At 39.3% G+C, this 19,189-nt stretch overlaps 1 protein-coding gene across 2 annotated transcripts in view; it reads left to right on the top strand.

Annotated features, from left to right (window-relative positions):
* Nucleotides 1–1,321: 1,321 nt before the first annotated feature.
* The window catches only part of GRAP2 (GRB2 related adaptor protein 2), a 41,927-nt gene continuing 24,059 nt past the window's right edge, over nucleotides 1,322–19,189 (top strand). The window contains exon 1 of one of the 2 annotated variants that reach the window (XM_031050015.2): nucleotides 1,322–1,359. The gene's annotated coding sequence lies outside the window, so the exon portion shown is untranslated. Of the gene's footprint in view, nucleotides 1,360–8,472; nucleotides 8,544–19,189 lie in introns of those variants that run through there. The other variant, XM_031050014.2, reaches the window with a different exon arrangement.

The raw sequence follows: 19,189 nt of genomic DNA, 5'->3' as shown, positions 1-19,189 counted from the left end.
CCTGGGAAGTCAACAGTTGCCAATCACCTGCAAAGCACCCACCCCCTTTCTCTTCTCATCCAATCAGAATGCTTTCAACCAACCCTTCCTTCACCCATAGGGTGTTTACTTTCAGAGGGGCTGTCAATCACTCTTCAAGCACCACCCCTCCCTGGCTTCCTGCCCCTGCTGCGAGGGACGGGAGACCCCTGCCATTTTTTGGGGGGGTTGTCAGAAGGAGGTGCTGGCAGGTGCGTGACGGGGAGCGGGTGGTGTGGGAGCAGCAGCATCTTTTCAGCCTTTTTTTCACTTGAGGAGAACACCGTAATTACAGGTTTATTTTCGTGTTGATGGCAATTATGTGATCCATTAATATTTTGCCATCTGAAAGAGCTGTAACACAGCTGTTGACCAGACAAATCATTATTGCTTTTGGTGGTAGGCCATAGTCACTCTGTCCAGGCCACCGGCTTCCCGTGGTGAATCCGTGCTAGTGATAAGGGTGATGCAGTAACTGAATAGGCAAATGTGCCTTTTTTTGTATTCTTGTAAGAATCAGGTTTTCATACCTCCTTTCTCAGATCTTGAAGACAGCACCTGAGATAACACTAATCACAGAATCTGATGTAATCTTGGAATCTTTCTTGTATCAACTCCCCCTTGGCCTGTATCTACACAGGCAGAAGGTGGTATTTGTATTTGTTTGTGTTAGTATACAGAGATACAAGCACATCTTCGTGTGTGGGTGTACTGTATGTATACACCCATGGACTCCAATCACATCAAACAGGATGTGTAGCAGTAGAGGTGCCCCACAAGTTCAAATGCAGGTAGCTTATGACAACTGTCACCTTCTATTAGAGAAGAAGGCACATTTTAGGAGACCTTTGATGGCTTCCTCCTGAAGATCACTACTTGTGTCCAAAGGGGCCAGTGCTTTCCAAACAGACATCTTAAATAACTGAGTGTGGAGCAAGTTATGGGGTGCCCCAGCACATGACATGCAGCTGGAGCAGCAAACTGCTGTAGCATTCAGAGAAACTGCTCTAGAGCAGCTGTAACCCTTGCAGTAGTGGAGTAAAGCCACGCTAAGCAGAGTCCCACACCCAACTTGGTAAGCTGCTGTGCCTCTGAGTTCCTGCGTGGTTTGTGGTTTGCACCCTGCTGACTCAACTACCAGCATTTCATGAGGGAAAGACAAAGATGCCTTGGTGAATACTTGTGTGCCCCACATGGCTCTGCAGACTTCAGCCCTTGCTAAGCTCTTGCACTGAAGACAGGAGGCGAGTTGGTTATCTTGTTATGAGACTCATGGCATTTCCCACTGTTTTGTCTCAACACAGATCCTGAAACAGCAGAGTGCAACTACCTGCCTCAAAGGTACAGATCTGCTTGGCTGCTTGGTTCTTTCATTTTGAAGTTTTAAGGGTAGATGCATTGGCTAAATTAGCATCACGTTTTCTGCAGAGTTAAGCAAGTAAGAGCTTAGCTGCAAGGCTCAAGATTTATTGTGTTTTCCTTTCCGATGGAGGTGCATCAAGTTTTAATCCTTGTCAGTAGAGTACCAGGACTGTGCTCAGAAGGCTGGTATTTATTGGAACAGAGGAAAGAAGATAATAAAAGGGTGGGGTTTTGGTTCTTTTTTTTTTTCAGTCAGAAGCACAAAGCAAAGAAAGATCCAGATTTCCCAGAAACTTTAATGTTGCTCTGACAGAGATCAAACTATTGTGTCTCTGAGACACCTAATATGATCATTCCAGCTGAGGCAAAATGCCTAGAAAGAAAAATGCTTCTGGCAACTGTAGATCTGGCATTGCTAACCCTCCTTTTGAAGTTTCCAGTGGAAAGTGGTGGGGTCAAGAGGGGTCAGGCATGAATGTAATTTCTCCTCAATTGCTTTTTAATGTTCTTGTAAAGCTTTTTCATGTGTTGTACGCATAATACGCGATATTGTTATGAAGCATTTCCTTAGAATGGAGTGCTATAGACCTAAGTTACTTGTGTGTTTGCATGCATAGAAAAAGTTCATAATACTGGACTTGTCTTGTAGTTAACCTGTAAGCAAGGTCTCCAAACATGGTTTAGTAGCACCCTATCAAGACAAAATTTTCTTAGAAAAAAATTACAATCTAAACTCCCCTTAGCGGTAGGAGAAGCTGTCACATTTATATTTGTATGGAGAAAAAACGTTTTATAATGACTGAGTTTTTAGTAAACAAGGCATGACAGGAGGAGTTGAGTTTTGGGATGTGTTGCACCCCAGTTATGTTTTAGCATGGAAGACTGTAGCTGATGCATCTAGAAATGCCAGTCTTAAAATTGTAAGTGGAAGGAGAGAGAGGCCCATGCTTTAGCCTCTGCTCCCAGGTTTCTGAATATGACATAAGCCCTGGTTATGATGTGATGGTGAAATGAGTTGTGGAAAAGTTATGGAGAAAAAGTGTTCCCTTAGTAGTGGCTCAGTGAAAAAAAAAATGCTGGTGGTGTCGCAGTGAAGCAATTCCCCTTACTTTCCTATCTAGTGATACTTAGTCCTGTTTCTTTCTTGCACCCAAACTTGACAATCCCACAGATAAGAGATTAAACACAAAATAGCATTGTGCATCATTCCAGTTTTTATCAAGAAAGCAGAATAACCTGGAGATGGATTGGTAGACAATGTGAAATGCGCACATCTAAATTCAGATTGGTTTTGTTGTCTGAATTTTGAAGTTTTCGTCTTTACCACTCCCCTTTGCACACATCCTGAAATTGTTAAGATTGAGAGATCTGCCTGAGAAACACAAAATGGTTCTTTCATAAGATATAATTTTGTACAGCTCCCAGAGAACAAAGGCTTTTCTGCTCAAGTTAGCTGTGTGTCCTGATCTCTTACACCTTCTTACATTAGTTTGCAGAAGTTACAGTGTGTCTTCAAGCTTGTCTGGTTTTTGTAAGTTACAGCCGTTACTATAATAAAAGACATCACTTTTCTATTCAAGCTTTGTCATCTTCTACCTATTTGCAGTTTCTTTTTTTGTTCCCACACTTATCTTCTACACTTGCAACCATATACCAGTGCCTTCTGTTTTGCAACAGCAGTGCAGATGTAATGTCCTCTGTACAATGTTATACTTTGTCCTTCCCATCAATTTGCAGCTTGACAGTAGCTCTCTGGCCACAAACACAGTATAGAAAAGTTTGGCAGGCAAGGGGTTCCTATTAAGCCACACGTCTGGAACTACTGCTGTAGGCATTCTCTTCTGGTTTACTTTTACTGCGTGACATAATGAAAATTATCTTAATTCCTTTCACTATGTTTCTTCCCTTAGCAGTATTTTCAAGTTCAGTATCTAATATTAGAAGGGCCTACCCACTGTGGCTGAGAAAATGCCATATGTTTTACCAGTAATGAAGTATTGCTATCAACACTTGATATGCCTGTGTCTTTGGGGCTCATTTTAGTTTCTTTAGTTTTTACAATATAATAAGGCCCTGTCTTCCTCTACCTGTCTTCCTTCTCTCCAGAGTCTGGTTTTGGTTTAAGAGTAACATAGCTGTTCTGTCTTCTTTCAGTTCCTCAAATTGTTATACAAAATATAATGATTATCACACACTTGATCTGAAGCTCAGGGCTGGCTGTAAGCCATATTCCAGTCAGTGCAAATGGTATCCATACATCCCTTGATGCCTTTCAAAAATCTTTATTTTGCAACTCCCTTGAAGGAGTCAGTCTTGTCAGCTTGGCTTTCCACCATTCTTTGTACATTTGAGCAGCAGCAAAGGAAGTATATAACCATCTTGGTTAAACGACAGTAATGCTGCCTTTCCTGTATAAGCATTACATCCTAATGTCTACACACTTTTTTGCCTATTGAAGGTCATTTTGCCCATTTGCCCTTAAGACAGGTGAGTATAAATACTCTCACTTTACAGTTATAATCAGTTCTACATACGTGAATGTAATGACAGATGTAATAAGATGATAGAAGGACTAAAGCCATACTACCTTAACTAACTTGACAATCCACAAAAATGAGCAGGCCTCCTGAGAAGGCAACTTTTGGGCTTTCAGTACTCCATCCATTTAAATATCTGTATTTTCTAGGTGTGTCCTACAGTGCAGAGAAGTGAAGTGACTTGCCAGGGATACACAGCAAATTTTTAGCTGAGCTGGGCTTGAAAACTGAATTCTTGTTCTTCTTTTTTATCACTAGACACGGCTACCTTGTTTCTGCATTTTATAGTGACAATTTAATTTTAAACACAATTTCAAGTAAGTGCTTCTTTAAAAGAGAGACAGGGGAGAGAGACTTGCACAAACATCAATTGAATTGGTAGTGATATTAGCTAGGCTAATGAGTGTATTTACTAAAGCCTTCATGCTTCAAGGCACAAACTTATTCCCATAATACAGCCATTCTAGTGGGTTGAAGTCTTTTCTCAGATGCTTCTGATGTTTGGTCACTACTGTCCCATGGATTTTGGACTTACCCAGCTGATTAATCTGGGTGAAAGGAAGGGCATCTTTCCTTTATTTGGCTTTTAGCCCAGGATGCTCTCTCAGAAGTGTAGTTACTGTAAGTATTGTTTCTAGAAGGATTTCCAACAGATGAGAATAAAAAAAGGGATCTTGGAAGGGTCTGAGTTCTTTCAGTACATTAAACTTTTTAAATTGTTCTGCTGATTAGAGAACTGTGCTAAAGTATCATTTAAATAACATCTAAGACTAACCTTTGAGAAATAAACTTGCTAAAGAATGGACAGATTACCCTGGCTCTAAGATCGCAGGTCAGTACTGTGAAGTATTATGGGATGAAAGAAAATTATTTGAATGCCTAAATGAACAGTATCTGCCAATACATGATGAAATTCTTTTTTCTCTCTCTTGGAGCTCCAAGATCCATCCTTCCTTCTTCCCCCGACTTTGTAATCTTTTATACATATGGCTTTATCTTTTCAGAGCAGTGTACAGTACTAATTACATACGAGTTTTTCCCTGAGGCACTGTATGCCTTATGTTCTCTAGACTTTCTAGTTCCCCAATTTATTTTTTATTATCTCATTGTGACAAATTCACCAGTAACCTTCAGAATACAAACTTTAACGCTCATCACTCAGGCATTTCTTTCTTATTTTTAAAAACTAACTACATAAATAACATCATGTTTCCAAGTCATAGCCACTCCAGGCTACAGTTCTGGCACAGGAAAAACATTCCATAACCCTTTAGTCTAAATTAGGATTACTTTACGATGTGGACAGACTTCTAAAATTGTCTCTGTGCATGAATATGCCCTGGTAATGGTTTTTCAAACAGAAGTGTATAGCATATAAAGATGGCATACTGGAGGCATTTCTGTCTGACCGTTTGTATGCGGCATTTGCTGTACCAAGACTATTCATCTGTCACATCCAGTATGCTACCCAAATAGTGGTCAAAATTATTATGATATAGCAATATATCTATTTTATACACAGGCACACATATATATAAATATTGATTCTGAGAAAGGTGACTAAACACTCTATCAACCAAGTGTGCAGATCTCTACATGGGGATAGAACAAACACTTTCTAACTCTGACAGGGTGGTGAATTTACTGTTTTAAGTTGTATCGTCAGGTTTCAAGCTGTATTGCCATTACACTGACAGAAATAATACCATTGTTGAACCATTATGTGCCCGGGTTCTCCCTTCTTGGTAATCCTAATAGCATAACAGATCTCTGAGATTAAATCCATCAAAGCAAACAAAAATCCTGGTGTACTCTACTGTCAAAGAGAACTGAATCTGATCTGAAAATAGTTCATATTGAACAGAAGTTGAATCTTAATTCATCGAAGTCATCAAGTACTTTGACATTCTTAGTAGAAAGGCACGCAATATTACATTGCTGAAAATCATGTAGGCCTTGTCATAATCATGTCATTACCTTCAGCAGCGGCCATTGCAAGTGCAGCACATACATCCTTTGCCTACTGATTTGATACATTGCTATCTCCTGTATCCCAAGTAATTACACCTGTACTACATGCCTAAATGGTTTAATGCTATCTTCTCCTTTTCCTGTAATGAGCCCATTCAATAATCAAAGCCTTTGAATGTTTTTGTTGTCAGATTAACTTTAAATGATGTTCAAGAAAATATTTTTCCTTTCCCATAACATCACAACAAGGCAATTCTCAGTGAGGCTGGTACCACTGCTCACAGTTAGAGTTTCATCATTCAGAGCAGCAGCTGCTTCCCTCTGTTCACAACAGAAGTGAAGGCAAGCATCCCTGCTGAAAGATGGCCAAAGCTCTACTGTCTACTGAGGATCTTGGTGTGAAGTAATAAACACTTTGAAATGGCAATTCTATAGCTGTGGGCGACTCAGGTATCTTGAAAGCTCAATTTGTAGCATAATCTGAAGGAATAAATTAAACGTGGTGAGGTGGGGGGAGGGTTGTTCAGGGATTTTTTTTTAATAAAAAGTATCTTAGAGGTAAATAAAGTCTTGGAAAAATCTTCATATGCTGTCAGTGCAAAGTTTTTGTGATCTTTAAGTAGAATAAAAATCTGGATTAATCAGTCCATTATCAAAGCAATTGAAATGAAAGATCAAACCCAAACTGTCAAGTTTCTTAAAGAACTCATATTTAAGAAAATTTTACTTAATTAGTTAATAGGCTTACTTCTTATTTCCCAGGAAATACATTATCTGCCCTGAAATTAGCGCTGTAATTCTTAATGTACACCGTGCTTCTCATGCATAGCAAAACCACTGAATCCTTACTTTAAATGCAAAACTCAGACCAGCTGTAAGTACACAGACATGACAAGTAACTCTATAGTATATACTAATTAATTTATTTTTTTTTCCAGTGTTTTTCAACACTGTTCTGATTTGCTCCCCTTGACAGTTGAGGTCACTGTGGAAAACAAAGTTGAAGCAATCATAAGATGATGTCTGTAGAAATTAATAACTCATTACAAAAAAACAACTGCAGAATGGGTTTAAAATCTTTTCTTAAATCTCCAGGGCTTCTGGGAGTCAACTCTTTAAGAATCCTGGGTTTTATTATTAACTAGTTCTTTTACAGAAAGACTTCAACTCACTTTCAGGTGCCGTTGACACTGAATGCTTTGCACTGACAGAGGTTATGTCCTCATTGTGAAAAACAGGCAGTGCTTTAACATGCAGGAGATTTACTCCAGGTATATTCATCAGTGTGGAATCTCAGGAATGAGAAAGCACAGGTGACTCTATGGCAGTGTAGCTAGCTGTGGTCAATACAAGACACCTGCCTGGAAAGCACCTCAAACAGACAGCTATATCAAGGTAATAATCCATTGGGAATTTACTATGCAGTAGCTGTCCTAATTAAAAAAAAAAAAAAACACAAACTAACAAAACCAAACAAACAGAAAACCACCCCAAAACCAACCAACCAAAAGAAAACCGAAACACATCAGTTCTTGAGGGGCTGGCAAACTCATAGCAGAAGAAAACCCAGGCATCAGCAAGTTCTCATTCTAAAGAGAAAGGTAAATGAAGAGTGGGAAGTAGAAAGGAGAAAAGTTGAATGGCTTGTTTGAATAACGAACTCTCCCAGTGTATTTGTACCAGGGCATTTGTTTCAGAACAGTTCTTTGGGTAGCCATTGGTACTCCAGAAGAAGAGGTATTTTTCTGGCTCAGTTTCTATCTCTTTGGTAGTGCCTCAAAGTTTCCCACACCTGCTTTTACCTGTGTTATTACTCTCTCACTGTAATAAATCATCAGGGGTACCACTCTCAACTGAAGGATTACTCTCCTCTTCATAGCCACCTAAAGAGCTTTTACCATTCTTTGTATACCATAACTTACAGAGACACTAAGAATGGTAGCACACTTGTAGCCACTGCTTTGAGCATTCTAAGCAGTTTATGATTTCTTCAGTATTTTAGAGGAGACATTAAGGAAACAGGTGATGGGGTAGGTATATCAGAGAGACTTAAGTCTTTTCCTCTTAGTCAATACTGAATGATACGCCCTAGCACATTTCTTGCACGAGAACCACAACTGTAGGTTGATTGCTTGTGGTCATCAAATATCCTTCAGCTAACTGCGTAAGTCTAAAGGCATTTGCCCTGGTAGCCCAGGCAAATTACAGTTTGCTTTCTGCACATCTGACATTTTGATTTTAATTGGGCAGTTGTTGCTTCTGCTCCTAACCTGCTGTGCACTGCTGAAAAGGGTGGATTTCATTGTTAAGTGAAGGGAGAGATACACAGGGAAAGCAGCAGCCAAACTGGAGGTACTCTCCAGGGTAAAGGTGGGGTCAAAGGACACAGTCATCATATTTTAACATCCAGCCTTACCAGCACACCTAACCCATACCAGAGGTGTCCAAAGAAGTGTTATTCTCAGTGAGACACTGGCAAAAAGAAGAGTTCATAATAGGGCTTCTTAATTAAAGTGTTGTGCAGTTTTAGCAAGAGGAGCCGAAGGACCAGCTGTAATCCTTTATTTGGGAGAAACACCAGGAAGAAACTACAGCAGTGTGTGGCCTCTGCCAAGCACTGCTACATGAAGGTTATCAGGATACCAGATACACAGAGTGAGTTTGAATTTAATCCATGATTTGTCAAATACATTGGGAATCCTATGGATTAAAGTGGTTATTTTCTTAATGAGTTACTGTACTTTGAAACAGTTTTCTGTTTGGTATGTTTAATTTTACTTTGTTGTTGTGGTTGGTTGGTTGAAATGGGTTTTAGCTTTTGAGCAGGATGTTCTTTTGGAATATTGTTCCCCTCTTCAGTCTAAACAATCCTAGCATGGAATTTCTAAGGGGGTGGTTTTGAATGCATCAACTTCTGCTATGCCATCTCAATATGCCTAATTGACTTGAGCTTTGAAAGGGCTGAACGCATTTCCCTTGGCTTGCAGAGATGATCAAAATCTGAGCACTTTCAGACAGAGCAGCAAATATACCAGTATCCCAAAATTCAGTGAATGCTTTGGGAATATTTTATTTTACTAAGACTATCACTTTATTAAATACAACTAATTTTGTAAAGCTAAATTAAAAAAGCAAGGCTCATCTTCATCAAAAGGGACAGTCTACTGTAATTAAATATAGCAAGATATGCAATAGTAATGAAACTGAACACTGCAGTTCCTTAACTCTGATAGCAAGCAAAAAAGATCTGAGTAGGAGAAACTGATGGAGAATGGCATAGAAAATGGAAGTGCAATGAGCATCATAAGGTTATGTTTTTTTCATATGTAAGCAGAATTGCAGCTTTGAGATTTTTTTTTAGATGCATTTAGTTTGGATAAAATTAATCCCACTGATCGTGGAAGAAATCACACTAGTCCCTGTTTTGAACAGTTAAATCTTGTCACAGTGCACAGGCCTTGTTTAAGTCTTTTGACAAGTTGTTCTTGCCACTGGCAGGTTTCTCTCTGCAGAGCCATTACCACATTCATGATGCCTCTTGAAGGGTGAGTGCTGCATGGTTTCAACACTTTGCAGCTCTCAGAATTTTCTTCTTCAGACTTCCTAAGGTGTGTAGAAGAGAAGCACCTTCCTGCAGGCTGTATTAGGTACATCACATACAGTGTTTTCCACAATGCTTAGCCATGGGTTTTGGTAGGGTTTTTTTTTTTTTTCATTCTGGAATTTTCTCCTCCTTTCCTCTTTTGCCTTATTTTCTGAATTTTGTCTACGAATAATCATTTTTAAAAGTTACATAATGAGAGTATTAAGCACACAGAAGTCAGCAGATGATTGTAATGCTAGCCTCCTTTTAGTGTGTGTTTTGATAATATGCAGCTGTATAATTGGAGTGTAACACTGAATTCAATATCTTATGAATGTTTATTGAAAGGAAATCTGAAATCATTTAATGCAGATCTTCTACCTAAATGATTTTTCATATCTCTTTGATCTAGACATGCACATAATTTATATCATTGCCTGAATGAGGCTGGCATTCCATTAGAGTAGTCACTGTAGAAAAATCAGGTTATATCCTCATCTTGTATAATTTCAGTTAACCCTGAAATGAGCAAGGACTTGAACTAGACGATCTCCAAAGATCCCTTTTAACCTAATTATTGTATGATTCTATTAACAGCTCTAACCCATTGGGTTTTGTTAAGTTGCACCATATGGGAGAATACTGTTTGCTTCAAGTAGTTTGCCTTATTAATAGGAAAGACAGTGAAAAGGTAAGGAAAACAGATGTAACATAGAAACACAATAACCAATCCAACAGACTGTCAGTATGATATCAATTTGCTGGGAGGGTGGTGGTGTGATTTTTTTTTGCTTTCAACTCTTTCATTGGGTTATTCTTATATGATGACACTATCAGCGCATATATCGTGGAGCATAACTGTAGGAACAGCTATGAATGCAGCAGCTGGCTTCTTTAAATATGTACACACCCATTTCTCAGCCTGGGAGCAAAGTAGAGGTAGAATGATTGTGCTCCCAAGTTAAGTGAGCTGGTGGGACCAAAGAAATTCTCAGGGGATCTGTGGCCTAGTTTGTAACTGTTGTAGATCATTCTTAAAGGTCTCTTCCAACCTAAACAATTCTAAGATTCTATGATTCTGTGCTGTGCCTCTGCCCTTGTTACCTGTGCTATGGTATCCTTGGCATGTCCAGAGTTCACACTATAACCTCATGGGTTATACAGAGCCCTTTTGTGTGGAATCTCCCCTCATTTCACCAGTTTCAATGGCTGCTAGACCTCTATGTACCTCAGTGACTGTGCCTTGGAGTGGACTCACTAATACAAATTGGATTTCCATTTCATTCCTTTTAATCTTCTATGCAAAGTCAATCCAAGCACAGTGGGTGTGCCTACAGTTGCCACCCAAACAAATATAAGAATATATTTTCTCTAAACTTTTTGAACCAGAATTGCTCTCACTTCTTAATAGGATAGAATCTGCATAGACTAGACCCAGGCTTTAGGCTTTCAGGTAATAAAGCATATGAGACTTAACATGACTTACATTAGGGACTGTAGTGATAGGACAAGGGGTAATGGATTTAAACTTAAACAGGGGAAGTTCAGGTTAGATAGAAGAAGTTCTTTACTGTGAGGGTGGTGAGGCACTGGAACAGGCTGCCCAAAACAGTGGTAAATGTGCTATCCCTGGCAGTGTTCAAGGCCAGGCTGGACAGAGCCTTGGGCAACATCAGCACAATATATTGTGTAGCATAACTACAGGAACAACTGTGAAAGCAACAGCTGTCTTCTTGAAATATGTACACACCCCTTTCTCAGCCTGAGAGCAAAGTAGAGATAGAATGATTGTGCTCTCAAGTTAAGTGAGCTGGTGGGACCAAAGCAAATTCTCAGGGGATGAGAATTTAGTGTGAGGCATTCCTGCCCTTGGCAGGGAGGTTTAAACTAGATGATCTTAAGGTCCTTTCCAGCCCAAACTGTTCTATGATTCTGTGAGTATGGACATCATGAATATGTACTTTTTGTCTTCATTGAAGCAATTTTACATGGAGATTCAAGTACTGCCATTCAGTGGTTTGTATGCAAATTGTGGCACTGAGTAAAATGACAAACTGAGAGAGACAGCATCCTTCCTATATTCCCTCACCAAATTTAATTGAGTATAGTACCAGTAACTTACAGAATAGAGGTGCAGTGCCTTATGCAGTAAGCAAATCTTAATAATTTAAAGGACAAAGTAATTTGGACATTAGCAAAGAAATAAAAATAATAATGAAGATCTTGGCAGTGCCCTTTACCTTTGCAACATGCTGAGAGTCTCTTCCTCTGGATGCAGATACATTGTCAGCTCTGTGCAAAACCAAGATTAGCTGGTTTTATCTTGAGGTGAGGTACCAGAGCTGAGTTTGCTTCACCCAACTGTATTCCATCTTCTCAAGAAGTGGTTCATTTGTGGCCCACTGATTCTGTAATCACAGGGAGATGCTCCATACTTCAGTTTAAAGCATCGTGTCCTTGTGACATAACCTTGAGTAAGTCATGAAGTATCTTTTATTTGCCTCTTCACTTCTGGAAAATATTTCCTCTGAAGCATTTCACTGAGATCTTTGTCTACTAGCTATTTGTTCTTAAGAAAGCGAAGTCAGTGTCTTTGTCTAGAGTTCCAAACCCATGTTCTTGAACTGAGGCTCCTAAGCCTCTGAGGGGAGCATGTACTTTGAAATGGCTTAACACTTAAGGATGCTAAATATGTATGAATCAGACTTCAGAGCAAACTGTAAGTCAGCCACTCTGCAAATTTGAGCTTTAAACTGGAAGTATGACCAGAAGTGATGAAGCATAGTGTTAGGCCAGATCATACTTTGAGAGTTTGCCATGTATTCTTTCTATGTCAGTCTTTTAGTAGGTGGTTCACTGTTAATGATGTTTGACTGACACCTACCTGCTCATGCTCATGGGTGCTCCTTGCCACCCACATGTGCACAACACACGTACCTACCCTCCAATTGTACAGAGACCAGCTTATTCACAGCTGTTCGGATTTGTATTTGCCAAAGAAAATGCAACACACGCATCACTTGAAGTATGCTTGTGGGACCTCTGTTCCTCCATTCAGGCTTACTGCAAATGAACATCTTTCATTTATAATCAGATCCCTAGACACGCACATATTCAAACATACTTTTTCTCAGATATGTTCAGGATTGTATGCAGAATGCCCATTCCTGTACAAGGGTAGAAAAAACACTTCACATGATGCTGCATTCAATCAGTCATGCATGTAATCCCATATTCACACACATGCAGAGTCTGCTGTTTTCCAAGTGTGTATTGTAGCAAATAATTTAAATCTCTTTCTTCCCATCCTGCTTAACATGCAAATGTGGATAACACATCAAGATTAGAAATAAATGTAGCAGAATGACTTCAGTCAACCTGAAATGTCGAATGACTCATTCACACCCTTTGCGCAGTGCTCCCTTTTTGCCACATGCAATCTATTGAATAGTCTGAAGGCTGTGCAGTTCCCTGCTGCAGAGCAGCAATCGATCACTTGCTCATTGAAGGAGTGGGACCATTATTATTTTTACAGTGTGTACAAGGGTCATGGAGTGAGGTTTCAGTTAGCCTCATTGCCACGAAGGCACCCACACTGTAGGAATGGGAAATGCAGGATGCCAGGTCCAGTCTATATGTAGGGAATTCTATGTGTTTAATTGAGTCTTAGTTTGCACATTAGTTCGGTAACCAGTATTCCTACATGAGGGTTTGACCTGGGTATTTTTTTCCAGATGATGAGAACTATTCCAATGTGATATAACTCAATTTTGCATGAAGATAAGAAAGTGTTGTTCCTACTTCAGAGTTAGACTGCATACATGTTAAATCATTCAGGAACTGCTGCTGCACCTTAATTTCAAAGGTATCGAAGTCCAAATGAACTAAAAAGTGCCCAGACAAACATGAAGTATGTTCCGCACTTCTACTTAAAATGGTACAATTGCTGTGCAGAGGCAAACCCCAGGAACAGTAACAAGCTGGCATTCACATTTATCTTATAATGAGAAGAAAAGTTGGACTGACTGTTAGAGTTTCATCTTTAAATGTATGAATTATTGTAATTGATTGCTTTTAAAACCCTTTCTGAAGCATTCCCAAATGAAGATGCACATGGGCTGACTTTAATTTATGGAAAGGCTATTTTGTAGCACTTAGGCCTTGTGTAAGGGGTTTGTGTTTAAATGGCAGTTGAGCCTGAAGACCCATTAAGCAGAAAAAACATAGTTATTACAACACAGAGGCTCAGAAGTTAAATATGCAACTGGTGACATTATGCAATGAAGATACCACAGCAGTGCTCATTATACCACATGGCAGGTACCACTAGTAGCATTTCTGTTTCTCTGTCCTTACTTAAACGTGAAGAACAAAGATGGTCATGAGCTGAAATTACATATAACGTGCAAGATAAGAGGGCTCTGAGAAACTAATTACCAGATTTCCTATGTTTGTGTGTAGGTTATCATATCTGAATAGAAGTTGAGCTAGACTTCTATATTTCATTCTTCCATAAAAGCACAAAAGGAGAGGAAAAATATATAAGGGAAAAGAAATGAGGCAAATGTTTCAGTAAACATCAGAACTTGTGCAATTAGAAACGATTTTGTACAAATATAGATTTATGGTTAAAAGAACAAAGAAACACTACCTTTTCTTACCAAGCTAACTGTAGTTCTACTTTTGTGCAAAATCACATCTGCTAGCACACGATGTAAATTTAGGACTACAGAGTTAGCACAATTATCTGTGCTGTCAGGATTAATCTGACACACAAAAAAACACACAAGAAAAATAGTAGTTTCGTCACTGATCTTGCTCTTCTTCCCATTTTACAGAAAATTTTGTCAGCTGGCCCAAATAAAGAAACATGCAGTAGCTGATTTAAAACATAATATTATGTACCCAGAAGAATATACTTGCAGATTTTCATAACATCTTATTCACATATCCCACTGAAATATATTGCTGTAAGTAGAGTCCAATATAGATTAAAAACTGGTTTTACCAGGTTGGGTTAATGTCTTAATGTAATGAATTCACATGCACATGCAGTGTGTATTCATATGCAGACCTGCATGAACAGCAGAATTGCTTGAGATCTTAGTTACAGTACAAGAGCTCAGATTTACAGAACAGTTGGATACCATAGGTTTTTCTGGAAATCTCTCTCGGGCAGTCAAAGCTGGAGATAATGAATTTAGAGTATTCTTACACATATTTAGATACTCCAAAGTGCTTTCCTTGTATGTGGGTATCTGGATGTAATTGTAAGTGGGTTTTATTGTCTGTGGTTATTCAGTTGTTTTTCATCAAGTCTCATAGTATCAGATTCTTAATTCTGCTTGAATTCTTTGCTTTGAAAGTGATTTCTGGAAAGTCCTTCCTGATAGGAAATGTGTCTGAAATATAACATCACTCCACATCCCTGTCTTTTGTATAACTGAGAATTACAATTCTCCATCCAACTTGCTGCTAGCAGAATGGTTCCCTGGAGCTGTTCACAGCTGGTGTGATTCAGAAAGGCGTTGAAGGTCCTTGTAATTATAATGAAGACCAGTTTTAAGATGAGTAGTTCCAGGATTTCAGAGTACAAACATCATCTGACACCCCCTTGGTTCCTCTCAACTGCAGTCTTTCACTAAGAGTAGGTCTTCTCAGTGGGCAAAGATCATAGACAGCCATATCTGCATCAGAGCAGATATATGGACACATGCATAGATTCCAGAACAAATTCAGAGGTGTACATTCTCACATTTGTTCTGATCTATATCCAGTTAACCTCCAATGAACTTCCTATATTAGTGCAAACAATGCTAAACACAGTTGGTATATTTATATATTGATAGGCTATGTATAACAGTTTGTCACGACCCTAAGTTCTGTGAATCCAAAAAAGTACAAAAGCAGATCCCATGCATACATTATGCACATTCACAGAGGAAAAAGGATTGTTATTCTGATAACCACACACTTGCATATTAGCAACACGTATCAGGCAGTGCTGAGGCTTACCACAAAAAGATGAGAAAAATTGAGAGGCAGTTAGATAGATAGGTAAGAGATGTTTTAAAAAGTAGCATGGAAGGAAGTGGCTACATTTTTCATATTTTAGTTGTTTGTCTGGAGGGCTTGAGAAGGAGCTGCTCGACAATTGTGCCAAAAGAGACTGTTCAAAGCAACTTCCCATCAGGCGGCATTCCTCAAGTGTCTGCTCTTTAGGAGCAGTCAGGGAAAATTCATTCTGTGGGAAGCAGTTAATGGAGCTGTATTACCGACCCCTTATTGCTCTGTCTGATAGAGAGACAGCAGGTTCACTTTGGCAGCTCCGGAGCCCTGATCAGGTCAGATCAGGGGCGCATCATCTGTCTGGCTTAATCAGGCATGTTTAGATACATTTATCATGATTAGAGGGGTGCAGCACAGGGAGGGGGAAGAAATAAAGAATGAGATTACTTTTCTCTAGCTTCAAATGTAGTCACTAGGTGCTCATCAAAGGGAGAATTTAAATCCTGGAAAGGAATGTTTTGTTAAACACTCTAGCACTGAATTCAAATCACTGAAGAGGAGTATATTTTTTTCTTTCTTTTGCTTCCTTCCCTCCCTCTACTGCTTCCATGCAGCAAAGACAAAAATCAGCAGCTCATGCAGCCCATGTTGATTTTGGCTTGGTAGGCATGCAGCCCCTGCTTAGCTTATCTGAATTCAAATTCTAATAATGTGATGACAAAATTAGCTATCATCATAGTGGCCGAGATGTCTGACTCCTGTATTTTTGTCATGTTCATCTTTCAAGGCTGCACAAGGTACCGTTCCAATAGCCTCTAGGACTTATTTTACTACTTGCTAGTGTTCAGAAGGAATGCTAATAAACAAATTGTAAAGACTTGGAAGAGGCTCTTTTTTCTGCCCGTAGCAGCACTTCTCTCTCTGCCTTCACCTGTCTGGTTTTTTATTTGGACACTGTACAGAAGAATTAGCCCAATGTCTTATAAAGGCAGATGTACCAAATTTGCTGCTGGTGTAATTTGGAATAGTTTGTGATATAAATGATGGTGAAGATCAACTGATTGTTTCTTAGGAGTCTGAAAGATGTAGTATTGACTCCCAAGAGAGCAATAAGGAGAAATGTGGTTTAGATCTAGCTCAGTGCTGAGGGTGATTAGAGACTAGTCCTACTGGGGGAAGGCTCCAGAACATAGCTTGAGATGCGGGATCCACAGTTTCTTGCCCTGAGAAGCTGATTGTTTTTAGCTCTTAGGCAAGGTAAATGTACTACAAGATTTCACAGCAAAGGCACAAACTGCTGTGTGGTGCTGTTCCTTTACAGTGTCTCGGATATTCTTTGGTCTCATCTGCCAACCCTGAAGAAGCAGTTTATGGATCTAAGTTGAGAACTTGTGACACAGAGCACTACACAACACAGGCATTGCTTTGGCTATGTGTCCTCAGAGCAGCTGGTAACACAGAAGCTGTAAGGTAGTTTCTGTCTGGACTTTTAGGCAGCAATGAAGCAGTTAAAGGGAACCTATGGAAATTCAGGAGAATTGTTTAGCAGTAAAGGAAAAGAAGTCAAAACTTCCCTTTCTCCATTGTAATCTCCTTCCTCCTCTGCAAATCCAGTCAGCTCTCTGACTGCTCAGTTCTTGTGATCTTGTAATGGCTGTCAAGATGATAATCTGGGATGTCACAAGCACGGCTCAGTGTAATCACCCTACAAAGCAGGAGGTAGAGAACCTAACTGATTAGATACAAAAAGCTGCTAGTGAGACACCAATAATTCAAGAATCAGGAGTTATGGGGTGGGGAACATAAAAGGGAAAGCTGGCAGGTTCATAAGGCTTTGAAGGAAATACTAAATATCATTGAGTTTGCCAGTACTTTTTTAAAATAGGAAACTATAGGATCATAGCAATATATTCCTAAGAAAAATAGAAGTACAGAGGTGCTCGTCAGCTGAAATGGTAGGGGGTATCTTTGGAGATGAATTGGCAGAATGATATGAAAAGTTATATGAATGAAATAAATACTAAATTAGCATTGTTGTTCAGGATTTAAGCCACATCTCCTTGTAGTGAATGGTGCTGCATTGAAGGTACCAGGCAGTTGCATGCTCTCCTAGTGCATAAACTGTAGAATTAGAACACTACTTGTACAGTTAAAGCTTATTCCTGTAAGAGAAATGACTTCACACCTTTGGCTGAATAAGCTATATCACATGTGCAAGCACAATAGGCTGTAGTCATACTAGCTAAACTGAATGTGGTTTATGAGGGTAATGGTGACAAGACCAGCACTAGGATAGCAGCAGCTTTGCAGCTAATGCTGTTGACAGAGCTGTTTGAAAATCCTAGGACATAACCAAACAGGACTGCTGCAGGTGAGCAGCAAGGTGTAGAGCTTTCAAGATAACAGCTTTCTTTGCTAACAGGAAGCATAGTAAACTGGGACAGAGCTCTGCCTGGATCAGTTCATGGAGCTCTGCAGAGAAGCTTTTATAGCACTGCCACTCCTGTGCGCCCAGTCCTGAAAGAAGTAACTGCCCACTAATGACCTGTCACTGTGGATAGCCTGAGCAGCTGTTTGGAGAAAGCAAAGTGGCAAGAAAGGATTAATTGCTGTATATGGAGCTTGTCTGAATGTGGGAACATGAATAGATGGGAGATTAGGAAAGACCAGACAGCTTCCATTCATAACATTCAGCTATATGTGGATTTATAGCCCTGATGCTTCTGAATCCACAGATGTTGAGTTATTACTTACAACAAAACATAACAACTGAAATTTCCTTTGTTTCTACACTTTGACTTCTGTTTCCCTTGTTGGCAATGATACTTTCTGGAGGCAAACTAATTAAAAACACAGGGAAGTAGTTTAAATTGAGGACAAATGAAACATAGCCACTTAATCTTTCATATATTTTCAACCCAAACAATTCAGAGCGGGATAAATATTTGATTTGTATATTTGATTGGAAACAACCCTTTTTCCTTTATTTCCTTTTCCTTTTCTTGACATTTTTGCTTTTCCCTTTTGTTTTCTTTCTGGCTGCTCCCATGCTTCCCAGATAGAAACTGAAGGGAATAAAATGCCTTGGAAAAAAAGTATTTTCTTTTGAAAATTCCAACCCAGCAAGAAATTGCTAAAATTTTTTTAAACATGGTATTAGGCAGTTTGCAGAGATGTTTCCGGAGACAACTACTGGGGGTCAGTCACCTAAGTGTCAAAGCAGGTGTAAGTTTATCTGCATCAAGCTTTTTCATTCCAGGGTTTCCCAGACTCTATCACAGCCATGGTTCAGCTATCCCATCCAGATTGTGCCAGTAGTAGATGGTGACATAAGACATATGCAGCAGGTAGATGTGTAATAACTTGTCTGCCTGGGTTGGGCTTTATTCAGTTGTGTAATAGAGATTGGCTAAAACATGGAAGCAGGGGGTCTAATGCCCTTCCCATAAGGTTTGTTTCCATTAATTATGGCTGAGATATATGGATGTTTCTTAATATTTTTCAACAAGCTGTGACACATGTATTACACATCATGAGGAAGTTAACATGCTACCATACCTGTGACAAGAGGAGTATACAGAAGAAAGAAAAGAGTTATTTCCTATCCTATTCTATTTCCTATCCATTCTCATTGTTGGAGCTTGCCATTATTGAGTGTTTTTGTTTAAGGTATAGAAAGCCATGTCTTTTATGGCTCAACATTAAATAG

This window comes from Melopsittacus undulatus, chromosome 5 (assembly GCF_012275295.1).
Source record: "Melopsittacus undulatus isolate bMelUnd1 chromosome 5, bMelUnd1.mat.Z, whole genome shotgun sequence".
Lineage (NCBI taxonomy): Eukaryota > Metazoa > Chordata > Aves > Psittaciformes > Psittaculidae > Melopsittacus > Melopsittacus undulatus.
Note: the sequence above shows the minus strand (reverse complement) of the source record. Positions and strands in the feature narration are given on the sequence as shown.